Genomic DNA, 15,485 nt, shown 5'->3' on the forward strand with positions numbered 1-15,485 from the left:
AGAATGCGAGGCGGATAGACAATCAAACCTGGCCAAATGGGACCATGTGACATATGTGGTAAGCAATTCAAACCAATTCAAAAAAAAAAACCTGGCCAAATGGGCCTGGGTTAAACGGGCCAGGCACGGCTCTGTGCTTTTTACCCCCGAACGAACCCCTCTTGCCCTCCTCCGTCTCTCCCCCGCACTCCATCGCCTTGCCGCCGTTCCCCGCAACCCCCTAATTCCTCTCACATCGATCGCCCGGCGCGCTCCTCGTCCTCTCCAGATCGCCCGGCCCGGCCCGAGGTGAGCACTTGTAGTACATCCCGGTCAGCTTGGAGTTGGTTCCGATTGATTGGTTGGTAGGCGCTTAGGGTTCATATATAGGTCTCGGATCCAGCCAGCGCCGTCTTGTATCCTTTCCTGCCTGGCTTTGAGTATTCATTCATTCGTATGACTAGGATACTAGGATTTAATTAGTTAGGGTTTGTTTGTTTGTTTGTTTGTATGGTTCGATTATCCGTATTAAGGAATCAATCTGACGTTTTAGTTAGGGCTTGCTTGCTTGGTTGTGGTCAAATTTTGGTTTCTCAAATGGTGTATGAATTCTTCAACTGTGCCTGTCGCGATTTTGGAAAATCCGAGGATGAAAGATGGGCAAACTTGGGGAAATGCTAGATCCACTCGAAACCAAGCAAGCAAATCCATGGATCAAAATCAACAAAACTTCATCATGCCAACAAATCACAAAAAAAAAATACAATTCATGTTCTAGCTCTGTTTGGATAGGTAACAATATTTTTTGGGATCCTAAAATATTTATGCACAGGCACCACTTAACCTCTAGTCATATGTGCTGCTTTCCAGCTCTGTTGTTTGCAAGTTTATTTATGTATTTTATGTGATACTAATATTTGCCAATGATGATGTATCTTTTGCCAACCAACCAATCTCTAGTCTTCTTCTTCTTGACGACTTCTGTAAATGCTCACTATGGGATGCCCTTGCACATGGGATGCAATTTTTTTTATTTCCCAGCTGTTTAGTTTATTGTTTCCTTTGATTGATGCTGAGGCATTAATTCTGGAGATGCAATTTTCTTGCTCACAATATATAATACAATGAATGATGGCATCTCTATGCTACTTTGAACCAAATTATATGTTAATTATTTTTCTGTTTTGGGTGATTGAGTGTATTCATTCATTTTGTTTAGTTGCCTATCAGTATAAATACATGGCTGAATTGCTGCTTTCACTTCATATTAATAACTATTCTGTCGCACAATGCAAATTTGCTGCTGTCCTAACTAATTAAGTAGAAGCTTTAGATTGGTGCTGTATGGTCTCTTCCTGACATTAAATCATCCTCTGTTTGTGCTGTCTGAACCAGGTAGCAGCAACCAACTGTTCTGCTGCTGCAGTCTTCTTCACCGCCAAAAGGAAAAGATGCTCTACCAAATCCACTCCCATGCCGAAATCCAAGCCCTGCAGGCCCGCACCGATGAGCTGGGCCACTCCAAAGACTTCATGCTTGTGAATCTTGTCTCTTTGGAGTCGGTGCGCATAGCGAGCGAGTCGTATGCACTCCTCCGCCCGCTGATCGTGGAGTCGATGTTCTGGGCATGCTCGGAGCTGGAAAACCTCTCGGTCGTGGCAGCCTTGTCGCTGGAAATCCAGATGCTTGAGCATGATGTGTTACCCCAGCTCAAGGTTCAGGACCCCAAGCTGGAACGGGGCGCCCTGCAAGCCCTCCTCCTCATGAAAGACTCAGCAATTATGCTCTTAAATCTCAGGAAGCGCTTTATCGTAGCCTTGGGCGTATTGCTTGCCGAGGAGGATCAGGTCTCAGGCCGAGTCAAAAAGCTGAGCGAAATGCTAAAGGATACTGTTGATGGTGTACTCAAAGGTAATGGTAACATTGTCTTGCTTGAGAAGCGTGTCCTGTTGCTGGTCAATCTGGTCACCGAAGTGTTGGAGACCCCGGTTCTTTTCTGTGATCCTGATGAGTATTCTGATGAGTAGACTTATCAGCCAGCTCGAGGCTGTTGTGATGAGTATTTCTTAGGGGCGTGGCAAACAGTTTAGAATCAAATGTTGCGATGTATTTCTTGGACCCTCCTTTATGTTTGGATGTGTTATTAATGGATTTTAAATGATATGTATCTTGGGTAGTGTTTTCTCATTCTGTGCTAGTAGGGTACAACTTGCAATTACTTTCAGTTTTTTTTTTGAGAAACATCCATTCTGTGTTTTACTGTACAGTCACATGGAGGTATTCGCTCTTTCGGGGGAATATATGCCAAAAGAATATAGTATCGTAGAAAAGAAATCCCAAATATAAGTCTTTTAAGAGGTTTCACTAAAAGACTACATACGGATGAATATAGACATACTTTAGAACATGGATGGATTCATTCATTTTGCTCTGCATGTACTCCCTCCGTTTCGTAATAGATGACTTAACTTTATACTAAAGTTAGTACAAAGTTGAGTCATCTATTTTAGAACGGAGGGAGTAGTTTTCTACTAGTGAAATCTCTTAGAAGACTTATAAATTTAGGGACGGAGGGATCTGTGAGTGTCCATGATTAAATCTTTGCAAATACTATAAACAAAACATTACCTTGTATTTGAAGCTGAATTGAATTGAAATGTGAGTAGCCTTCCACTAGCCTGCCAAGGAGAAAGGAGCCCACCGTGCGCCGCCATTCCATCCTCCATATCTCCATTTCCTCTTGTCGCGCCGTAGTCCTCAACTAAACTACGCCGCTCCACCTTGCTGTCACCAGCCCCTTCTTTGCCCACCTCCTCCTTCTTCTGACACACAGATCTAGTTGCATCGGTCGCCGCGCAACAATCTTAGCCACGACGAGCTCCACCACCGTGCGGTTCGGGAGCCACGCCGCAGTCCTCAACTAAACTAGACTGCTCCACCTTGCCGTCACCAGCCCCTTCTCCGCCCACCTCCCCCTTCTCCTGACACGCAGATGTAGTTGAGGACTGCGTCAGATCTAGTTGAGCCGGTCGCCGCGCAACAACCCTAGCCACGACGAGCTCCACCACCGTGCGGTCCGGGAGCCACGCCACAGCAGCGCACCCTCCGGCCACAGCCCTATGCGCAGACGTACATCGCCTCCCTCTGGCCCAGAACGCAATCCGACGCCGCAGTCCGCGCCCAGCGAGGGGCGGCAGCAAACCTCGCCTTCTCCGTGCGATGCTGCTGCCGCTGTAGGCGTCCCCACCCCCGTCCACTGCTCTCCCCCATCTGGTGTGCAACACCAACGTTTCCTCTCCTCTAACTCGTTTTTTTGCAGCAGTGATTTCTCAATGTGTCCTCTGACTCGGTTCTTATTGCAGCAGTGATTTTGTTGGCGAAGGTGCCTAGTGATTTGTTGGTGAAGCTGGCACACAGGCAAGTGATTTCTCCAGTATCTACTTAGCTTCTCTGTGTTCTCAGTTGCTGATGCTTTGCTGTATCAACTCTGGGTGGCTAGTGATGGAAGCATGCAAATGATATCTACTTCTCTCATCTTGCTTGGTCCATTGGAGTACACAAGTATGGTTGAGATTCTCCTCAAAGTGCAGCTTCACATCTTGAATGCATATGATGTTAGATTGTTACAAGTATTGGGACTGAGTGTTTTTCTACGCTATTAATACTAAACCTAGCTATCGTGCAAATGATTCAAATCATCCTGAAATGAGTACAACCGATTCTGCTATAGTCTAACAGAGGTTGTTGGCCTTTTCTTTTTGGTGTTGGACACACATAATTGCTACCAAATTACTAATAACTTGACTGACTAAAGATATTAAATTACTTAATTAGTGATATTAAATTTCTTAACTAGTGACATTAAACTTGCCTGACTAAAGGTATCAAATTTGGCCTGTTTCCTAGTGAATAAGGCTATCATTTCAGATAGCGTACCAGACCTTGTGGCACTTTTTGGGACAGCTTCATTGGTAAACCAGATTCACATCACCATATTTTTCTCATATTGACAGTTTCTTTGTAAAGTGAATTTGCTTGTCTTTTTTTCCAATCACCCTCGCTGCCTGTTTTTGCTTGTGGGATTCCCATGTTAAGGTATTTGTTTTCCAAAGCTAATATTTATTTCTGCTTCCAATTCCTAAGGTTAATTCCTCTGTTCCCAGTTTTCAAATGTGTGCAGCGTGAAACCAATGTTGATGACCTCATGGAAAACACTAGGAGATTATATTTATTTATTTATTTTTGCAAAACTGCATATGCCTACTTTGATGTTGATATCAGAAAATTTCAAACTATATTGCAATTTTTGTTTGCACATCCATGGTTTTCACTTTCAGTGAGATTTCACTGTAATTCACTGAATTTCATTAATTTCAGTAGACACTGAAATTTTACATTTCGGTCAAAATATTTCAGCAAATTCAGTAATACATAGGAAATCAAAAAAAATTTAAAATAATTTTTGAAAATTTCAAATATTTAATTAAATTCAAATGAATATTTCGGCCTTTTGGCTGAAATGCAAACTGAAATAACTGAATTTCACTGAATTTCAGTGATTTCAGTTGGTGCTGAAATTTTGTTGAAACTGAAATTGAAAACCATGTGCACATCCCATTGCCAATGATGCATTTATTCCTATCTGTATCCCACAGCTCTGAACCCCATGCCGATAGCTGTCCGTTTCAATTATTTTGGCATATCCATGGTTTGTTGCTTAATTCTTAACACTATTTTGCCTAGCTTATTCACTTGTTTTGCCTAATTTATAATATATAATTATTTTTGTAGTGCATCGTTGGTTACGACTCCAGCTCGCGCGCCCTCCGTGGATCAGGCATCAACGGTCGCAGTTCTGAGGATGCCACCTCCTCTGGTGCTCTGCATCCATCTTCCCCACTAAGGTGAGCATTGCGCCGTCGTTCTTCCTTTGTCTCCCCCGCGACAACTCAACTATTTTTGCGCATAATTGGGAGTGGATTGGACCTATTAATTCTTTTGCTCCGTCATTGTTTCGGTAGGCAGATGCATTTTTTGTAGAAAAATAATCCAGAGGTGTGGTTTTGGTCCCCTGGAGGCTTACAGTTCTTCCGACGCTGGACTATTGCTTTCAGATTAGCTTGTTACTTTAGCTGGGAATCAGAGATTTTACGGAAGTAATGGTGTTACTTCAATTGTAATACTGTGGATGCATTTATATAGCTTTTTGTGCTTTTTGCTTGTGTTGTGTCTGAGCCGGTGATTGCGAACTGTTTGTATTAGTTTTCTAGCTAGGTAGCACATCCAAGGCGTCTTTTATGCAAATAAACTGTGTTTATTGCTTCATGTGTTTGTTAGGCAATTTAGTGTCATTTTTGTTAGGCAACATTGTGCTCCTAAATGTACTGCATTAGCCTTTCGTTACAAATCTGGGTGTGCCTCATGTACTGCATTAGCCAAAAAAAAAACTGCATGGTTATGCAAATATGGAGCATGCTGCATTATCGCAGATTAAATTATGGCATGCTATTCCATATTGTTTCATGTTTTCACAATAAAACTAGAACTAAGAACTAGTTAGCATTATGAAATGATATTGGTACACATTAGGCATTAGTTTAATTTTTCATTAGGCAAAATTACTTTTATGTCAGGTTAAGACACATTTATGCATTAGGCAATGATATTGGTATATTCCTTATTCCATAACATAGTTCTATGTTATGAAAAAAATACTATTCTGCATAAGAAAAACCAATTTCTCCATCATGGATAGTACTTCACATAATCAGGTGAATAATACAGTTTTGCCTAATATGGACCTAGCAATTTTTTAGACAATATTCTAATAACCACCTGACATCAAGTAGAGTATTTCAATCCTTCATTAAGCAATTATAAGCTCCAAAATACAGTTCCACCATTAAGCAACGAATCTGTATAGTGTTGCATCAGGAAATAGTTAGATTTAGCATTTTAAGTTACATTACCTAGTAACTTAGAAATATATTATCAAGCATCTTATAGTTAGCTTTAGCATTTTTTATATTCATTATTATTGCTTAATCAAGAATACTATTGTCTAACACTTAGCACTATTATTGCCTATAATATGAAAAAGTAGCATTCGTAACTTTGATTTGTGTTTCAATGGACCCAGCACTCCGCCTCATCCTTCATGCTTGGCTCTTCGGTTTTGTGGCGCAGGTGTGCGCGGTGAGCTGGGCGCTAGTCATGGATGGGGATGTTGCTATCGCTAGGGGCCGCACCGTGGGGTCTCGTCTTTGGTATATCGAGCACCAGCTCCGATAGCTGCATGTTCCACAGGCTACAGCAGCTCGGCATGATGCTGTGCGGCGCTTAGCTTCCCATCACAGCCTCCCTCCCTGAGCATCTCCATCCTTTGCACTTCTCTCTTCGAGCACTTCATACACCCGTAAGCCCTATTCCATCTCCACCTAACTACCTCATTGCAAGATGCAATAGCTAGCTAGCTCATTCGTGAACTATACTTGCATATTCAGAATTTATAAACTGCTTATATTACGAAGATAATATTGCGTAATTGCCTGAAAAAAATACAATCCACTATAACATTACCATATTTGCTTCATTTGAGCTTCTGATTTCTAAGCGTACATGGAAACACTCGATTGTCCAATTTGTACTCTGATTTTGGCATAACTTGCTTTTATTTCACTTGCAGGCTTCACCCTGACCAAATTCTGTCCTTTGCAGCCCCCCTATCGCACACCTTGGAATGGTGCTTCTGCCTTTTACAGCCCCTAAGACTGCAGATTTTAGGTGAGTCCTCAGCTGGACCTACATGTTTATGCATGGGAGGGGGCAATAGGGGAGGTGTTGATTTGTTGGCAGCAACAAGGCATTCTAACCAGGCCAGTTCCTCACCATTACCCATTAAGATTAGTATTGCTGTTTTTTGACACCGCAGTCTATACTCTTAATTTAGTGTGATTGCTCAATTCAAACTGAAATTATATAACTGAAATACTCACTGGCTGCAATTTCTACATGGTGGAAAGTTTGTTATGATGTCTTTTTATTGCTTTATTAAATCAGTTGCATGGAAACATGTACTTTTTCCTGATAGGCTCAATTGCTTCACATTTGACATGGTTATATACTAGATTTTCAACCATTAGGGATGATCTTGTTTTTAAGTGTCATTTGTTAGGCAATTTAAATGCCAATTATTAGGCAATAATGTTCTTTTAAAATGGCAAATTAGCCTTTTTGTTGTAAATCTGGAAGTAGCTCATTAAGATGGTCCCTTGCATGCAACATGTGCTTCTATATCTTGACATGTAGGCAACAAACTTATGACAAATGTTTTTTTAACATGCAGGATGCCAAGATGCAGACTATGTACAGTCGAACAGAGAAACAAGATATGTGCCATGTATAGAGAAGAATGTGCAAACCTATGTTTTTCCTAGGGACTAGATGTACATGTTGTGGTTTTTAAAAAAAACTGTGGATGCAAATTTGCTTTTTTCTAAATGCATTGTCTTTTTTATGAACATATACATGCAGTACCTAAAAGCATTTTCTGAGACAGATTTGCCTTTTGTTCCTATAATTCGTGCTCGTATCTGGTCCTGGGCTCGCAAGCCGCGAGGGCGGGAAAATTTCCTGCTGCAAGCGCCAACATACAGCCTTAAATAGCATCTTGCCAAAAAAAAGAGAATACAATAATGGTATTCTTACCTAAAACGGCAAGGCCGTACCGTAAGACTATAATACGGCCGGCCGTAAGTTAGCCAAGTCCCTAATGCCCTTGTTTTCTGTTTCGCTCTTTATTCCATTGGCAAAAACTTCTCCAAGTTACTTATGCCTTTCACTAGTGGCGTATTGACAATCTTAAACTGCATCCTGGTATATGAAACAGTTAATTGAAATGCTTTACAATCTGTTTGTACTTGTAGCATATGGAATTTAATCGTGGTACATCCAAAGGCTCGTGTATCTTATGTATCGAAAGACTTGTGTATCATATGCAATTTAATCATGGTATATGCAAAAGCTTAATACCTGGTACATTCAAACGCTTAATACCCTGGCAATTGGCTCCTGCATATTTAGTATGTGTCCACTCCTTTACACAAAACTGCCATCATGGAAGTTTTATGTCGCTTTCATACCCAATATTTGCACTTCGCTTCTTACCACAACGTATGCATGTATCTTTTAATGCCTGAGTTTTAGTAATATCGCTCTCTAAACAGGTGATGGAAAGCAAGCGGCTTATAAAGTGCTTCCTGAATTATTTGAGACACGATCGTACTGAAGTTGGTGCACTCTTTGATATGCTATCAATATTCTTGTACCGCAATTATATAGATTATAGCTTTCTCAAGGAATTTTATGTCATAGAGGCAATGCCATTTCTTGTTTCTGACTTATGAGAATCTTTTTATGTATACTTATCATCTGTACATGTTCTTTTAGCTTGCTTAAGGATACACTGCAAGTTTGAAGAAAACTACCCTTAACCACTTTCTGAACATTTTTCAGTCAAAACAATACGGGCAAGATCATTTAGTTGTTACCATGCAGATTCTTATACTTCCAATGGTAGCTTATTCTTTCCAAAATTGACAGGGTTGGGAAGTTGTTAATCCTTCTATAATTATTAAAACTATTGTTGCTGATCCTCCAGAAGAGGTAACTATATTAAACCTGGTTTCCGCCAAATTATCTTTACACTTAGCAAATATACGTTGAAATGTTTCTTCATTTATGAACCATTGAGGATAGAACTACTTCAGCTAGCGACATTGCTTTTGAAATATCTACAAAATGATCTGTTTCACCATCGAAAGGAACTCATAAAATTCGGTTGGAACCATCTGAAGCGTGAAGATAACTCCATCAAACAGTGGACCTTTGTGAATTTTTGTCACTTCTTAGTCCTATCAAGCACCCGAAAAGATTATTTTACAGGTATTACATCAAATTCTCTTAGAATAATTCTGTATTCTTGTCATTTTCTTATGCCTGGATACAAATGTGACATCATTTTCCCCAGGTCTTCATCACTCTGCTACGGACATGCCAACCAGAGAATAAGCTACTGGTGAAGCAAGCTCTCACTATTCTCATGCCTGCCCTTCCGAGAAGACTTCCTCCTAGTGATAGCCGCTTGCCGATATGGATCAGATACACCAAGAAAGTCCTTGTGGAGGAGGGGCATTCAATTCCAAACATGATTCACATATTCCAGCTTATTGTTCGCCATGCAGACCTTTTTTATAGTTGCAGAGAGCAGATGGTTACTCTCTTAGTCGTCTAGGATTACCATACAACACAACAGCGGAAAATAGACGGCTTGCCATTGAACTGGCTGGATTGGTGGTCGCAGGGTAAAGACAGACACAAAGTGAGATGAAAATCGTGTAGGAAAGTGAGATCCAGAATCAAATAAGGTGATATGCTTAATCCTTCTGTTATCGGTGGTGATCCAAAACTCTCCTCTGATATTCCATCATTTGCTTGTGATTTGAGTAAGAGGCTGAAAGTTGAGCCGGGCTTGCAACCTCTTTGTGTAATGTCGCCGGGTGGGGCATCCCCTAAAATTGACACACTCGGAGCTTCAGGGCAACTTGATGAGGAGTATAAACCTAATGCATCAATGGAGGAGATGATCATTACTTTCCTGAATAGATTCAGTAATAGATGCATTCAAGGATTTTGGCCAAACAAATCCTCAACTTCACCATCTTGGTTACCGAGACAAGGCTTGGAATGTGAATAAGCTCGCTGACATAGCTCACAAACAAGGTTTGTCTGTGTTGTCGTCAAGGTAACTACTGATTTCCTACTGTACCACTACAAGCAACTACTGTGGCCTATAATAGGCAAAAACTGATTTTTGGCTGCTTCATTTGGAAACTATGGCGAAGAATCTGAAGGCCTTAACATAGTGTAGGAGTATGTCAAATCGCACTAGATACAGTGCATCAGTATCTGGAACTTGTTAAGACCTGAGTTTAATTTTGTGCTTGGTTCTTGGGCCTTGCTAGGAGATTAGCTAGAGCAATTTTCAAGTGTGAACCAAGGAGTGATGTCAACACTTTGAATATCTCGATTCTTGTTTTAAGTGTTGTCATCTGGTGTTAATACAAATAATCAAGGGCTGATATCCTGCTTCTGTTCTTCGTTATCATTCCATGTCAACTGCTGCCCAGTCGCTTGTGGTGCTTGTGATATACTCAATCTGATTGAAATTAGGTGCATTTTGTTTCATTGGAACAAGTGCTCGGCAATTTTTTTATTGAGACAATTTTCTAGAGCATAAAATTGATGTCATTAGATTTGTGTTGAAAAATAATAATGACTATTTTTTATGACATAATGAATGACGTCAATCAAGTAATTGTCTGTAAAGTCATGAAATATGCCAAATAAAGCACTGTTTGCTTAGCATAATGCGGCATCTCTACTACGGCAAATCTTTGGGTTATAAGCAACAACAAGAACGTGCTTGATTCGAGTCAATTGATCTTATTTCGTGCTACTCCGTCTCAACCGTCAATGCCAATCGGAAAGTCTGAATTGCATAAAACAAAATTGTGACTGTTAGCTACGCAGGGTCTGTTTCAGCGTGTTTAGATGGGTGGCCGAAGGGAGCCCGGCCTAGCACCCAGGCCATGGCCAGCCAAAGCCAGGCAAAAGAGGGCCACCCTCTCATGTTTGGTTGGCTGGCCCAAGAGAGGTGTGGCTCTGTTTGGACGCCACCTGGGAGCCCGGCCGGCAACCCAACTGCCACCAACCGCCCAAACGGGGCTGAGTTTGGTAGCCGGCCTGGCTGGGGAGCTCCCAGGCATCCCAACTACGACCAACAACATACCATCAACATATTTGAAGCAAGATCACAGTTATTTGAAGCAAGATCAACAAATTATTGATATGGACCATCAGTTTACATCACAATAATAATCATCAGTTTGCATCTCAAATGTCTACCTCTCAACAGTACTTCATGGAACCAATTAGTCATTGAAAATGATGAAACAAGTTGCAAATTTTGCTGGCCTTAGCTTGTGGACAAGGTGGAGTTATCCCAGTAGGTAAATCATAGGTGGCTGCCATCCAAATGAAGAATCAAATTCGAACAAAGAACAAAGAACCACATAAGAACTCATGGTTGTCATGGAACTCCTGTGGACATCATTCAGTGCCATCATCTCAAGCAACAGCTTGGTGTTGCAGCTGAGTGATGACTCACAAGAGTTTGATGGCAGGCATGAAAGAAACACATAGCAAAGAATAACAGCAGCCACCTCATATGTAATTTTGCATCACAGGCCAATTCCATCCCCTCATGAGCCACCAAGACAAAGACAATAATCAGAGAAAAGCAAATTGATAGCAAAGGAAACATGATTGCAATATAGTAGAAATGTAGCCAACAGAGGCTACAAAAATAAGTCTTACAATACCAAGTTCCAGCCCAACAGACTAGGGCTCAAATGTTGTCCATCCAACAACCAAATCCAACTAGTTAGCCACCCTCTCAGCAAAATAAAACTCCAAGACAACAGCAAGTTAGCCAACCTACCTGCACAAAGTCTACAGTGTAGTGTGTCAACTGTAGTCAAAATAAGAGAGAGTGGAGGAGGGAGGTGGAGGAACTATACATCTCTACAGTCAACCCCCTCTCATCCCGAGCAACCCAACAATGGCCAAGAACTACACAAGTAGTTCTTGGCTACGAAGGTCCTAAGCCAAATTACCTTATGGCTGTCACTCATGCCAACAAAGCCCCTGCCCTAGGCTTTGTTGTCCAGCAGGTAGGTGTAGGCTACTATGAGGGCCTCCTCACTAAACCCAGGGCTCTCCATCACAGCAAGGTAGAGGCTAGCATCAACATGGGTTGGGCCTGTCTCTCTAAGTGCATTGGCCACATTGTTAACTGCATCAGACATGGTCATGAGAAGGAGCTTCTCATCCTTAGTGAAAGTGCCCCTCTTCCACTTGGTGCCCACACTAGTGTCTGTCATCTTCTCAGTGGCCTTGCTACTGCTTGGGACATCAGTGGCATTAGTAGTATACTTGAAGCTACCCCCTCAACCTTGGCAGCAACACTGTCAGCTTGGTTCTGCCCTAGAGCCTCAGCAGAACCTAAGGCATGCTTCCCTGTGGCCATAGCATGGCCAAAGATGGCCTCCATCTCAACATAAAACCTAATAGGGCAGTTAAGGTACTTAGAATCCTTAGGGTGGTCCTCACAAGAGTCAACATATAGGTCACTACCCAAAAACCCAACCCCAATAGTTTTAGCATTAAGGTTAACAGCTAGGGCACTACCTTGATGTGGTTCTGGTAGTGCTCAACATCTAGCATGATTGCATGCAGGTCATTGTCCCAAAGAGCCCCACTCGAGTCTTTCAGCTTGCTCACTTTACCCCACCTTTGCATTTACTTCCTCAGGTGATTGTACACCAGCTGAGTGGGGCTGACCACCTCACCAGTGAACTCTTTGAGGTATTTGGCAACCAAGTTGACATCCTTGTCCTTAAAGACCTTGTCAGGCCTACTACCATCACTCACAAGCTATGCCATCCTCCTCAGCACAAACCCAGATGAGTTGTTGTTCCACCTCATGGGTCCTGGAGCTGTTGGTGGTGCTGGCTGGGCTTCAACAGCAGCAGCTGTGGCCTTCTGAGCAGCAAGGAGGGCATTTGTCTGCTGCTGGACCTGAGCCTCATCAAACACAACCTAGATAAAGCCCTCCAGGCCACCAGCCCCCTCAACAGAACCATAAGACATCCTAAAAGTTGATATAAATAGAAATACAACAATTATAGTACAACATGATGAATCACAGCAGCAATAAGAACCAATAACCAAATAAAATTACAACTGGTTGAATAAACATTGTTTGGTCTCAGCTTTGTCCACAAATTATTACATCATCACCACAAATCAAAGTGTTTCATACCAGGGCTACCAAATAAGACATTAACAAGAATTAACATGCATAAGAGGACAACAAATCAGGTCCTATGGGTTCCCCTTCTAGCCCACAAAGCATTGCAGATAGCATCCCTCGTCTCAACCATGGCTTGGGTGTCTTGGGACAGAAGGTCATCAGCAGCAGTGTGGTTGTGCTGAATTGGTGGCACCCAATTTTCATCAGGGACAAAACTATCCTGCCCAAAGTCTAGGATCCAGTTGTGGAGGATGCAACATGCCAAGACAAGCTTGACTTGAGTTTTGTATGGATGAAAAGGCTTGTTGTCTAACATTCTCCACCTGTTCTTGAGTGCCCCAAATCCCCTCTCAACTGTGACCCTAAGGGAGGAGTGCCTCAGGTTGAACAACTCCCTAGCATTTGTGGGATGATTTCTGGGGCCATACTCAGATAAATGGTACCTGACCCCCTGTAGGGAGGCAGGAAGCCAGTTCTGTAGTCATATCCTGCATCTACCAGGTATAATTTACCTACAACAAACCAAATAAACACCTAAGGTCACTACTGTGGAATGGGTCAGGGTACAAGTGATGAGGGCATGTAGGCAGGTTACCTTCAGGCATAACAAAGCCATCATTTATCTCAATGGCATCTGCAAGCACTAGGGCATCATTAGCCGACCCTTCCCACCCAGCTAGAACATATGTAAACTTGAGATCAAAGTCCACAACTGCCATGGCATTTTGGGTTGGGTCCTTCCTCCTTCCTCTAAATGGTTGCTCCATGCGTCTAGGCACTCTTGCCAACACATGGGTACCATCTATGGCACCAACATAGTCCTAAAACACTGGTAGAAAAAGGGCCTATAGTCCCGGTTCGTAAGGGCCTTTAGTCCCGGTTCCTGAACCGGGACTAAAGTGTCGGTACTAATGCCCCGACCCTTTAGTCCCGGTTCAATCCAGAACCGGGACTGATGGGCCTCCACGTGGGCAGTGCGCAGAGCCCAGGTAGGAGACCCTTTGGTCCCGGTTGGTGGCACCAACCGGGGCCAATAGGCATCCACGCGTCAGCATTTCTGTGGCTGGGGTTTTTGTTTCTTTTTTGAAGGGGGGGGGGGTTTGGGGGTTTTGGGGGGTTAATTTAGGTGTTTCATATATTGTGTTAGGTAGCTATAATTAATAGAGAGAAGTGTCCTCTCTTATGTCTGTGCTTGGTCGACGCTACGTACTATACATACGTATAGAGAGGACTAGACACGCTAGCTAGCTAGTAATCAAACGAAGGAAACAGAAGATCGTCATGAACATATATGCATACAGAGAGAAGTGATATCGACCACCTCTCCTTCTCCGAGAGATTGGTCGAACAACAAGTTCTCGTATATCTATCCGACACTACCGGCTACATATATACAATAATTATCTCTTACAAATATAATCATACGGACTCATGGTTCACATAGTATTCTCCGTCTTCAGCGATCACGTGGTCAAGAAAGAATGCCGCCAATTCCTCTTGAATTGCTCGCATGCGAGCTGGTGCTAGGAGTTCATCCCACTTCCGAAACATCTAATTTGAAGAAGGGGGTCAATATATATATATATATGAATGAATGAAACTCAACACGGATGATGGTAATAAAATAAAATTGTGAATGTTGTTATTTACGTACTTCATATTGTTCGTTAGAGTACCCGCCCCGCTCACAGGTCGTGTGGCGGATGGACTCGCAGACGTAGTATCCACATAAATCATTCCCTTGTTCCTGCCACAACCACTTTACAAGAAATAGAGGTCAATCAAACTGATAAGCAAGAATGCTAAATGGTATTGATGAAACTAGCGCGTGAATCACTAGCTAGGAGATGCGCGGAACATGCTACTATAGTACTTACTTTCGGGTGTCTAAATTCCTGCTCCTTCGGCAGTCCCGGAACTTTTCTGGTGAATTTTCTCCAAACCCTGCCGGACAAAGAAAACAATTACTTGATATCAGGAAATGAACAAAGTTGCTGATATGGTGGATAATGATCGATTTAACTTACTTCTTGAGGATTTCAGTCATGTCCGCATACTCCTGGGGATCTTTTTGTTTAGAGTCCAAGACAGTTACTACTCCCCGCTCAAGCCTAATCTCTAGGAGAATATAGTGGTACCTGCGCACGCATGCATAACTCATCAATTACATTACTATAACCTGGACTAATATATAAGGGAAACCGAATATGCACAAGACAGTAACACTCACTTGAAGTTGTAAGGAAAGAGTATTATATCTTTGTTTTCATTTTTTTGAATGATCGTAGCAAGTTGGCCTCGGTATCTTTAGGACGATGTTCAACCTCAGTTGCATCTATGAGATATGTGTTAACGAACCCAATATCACCGATTTGTCTTTTCTTCAATTCGGCGATCTTCAATCTGCATAATATAGTGAGGATAATTATAAATACATGCAATGAAAGAGATGAGCTATATAGAGAGACTTAATGACAGAAGTAGTGGTACTTACAGACAGTAGCAGGTGACCGTTGTTTTATCGAGGGCCAATTGATTGAAAAACTGATAGAACTCCTCAAATGGAATAGGC

At 42.2% G+C, this 15,485-nt stretch overlaps 1 pseudogene; it reads right to left on the minus strand.

The window, feature by feature from the left end:
- Positions 1–11,639: 11,639 nt before the first annotated feature.
- LOC123101886 (uncharacterized) lies at positions 11,640–13,680 on the minus strand (annotated as a pseudogene).
- Positions 13,681–15,485: the final 1,805 nt, after the last annotated feature.

The sequence above is a fragment of the Triticum aestivum genome, chromosome 5A (assembly GCF_018294505.1).
Source record: "Triticum aestivum cultivar Chinese Spring chromosome 5A, IWGSC CS RefSeq v2.1, whole genome shotgun sequence".
Lineage (NCBI taxonomy): Eukaryota > Viridiplantae > Streptophyta > Magnoliopsida > Poales > Poaceae > Triticum > Triticum aestivum.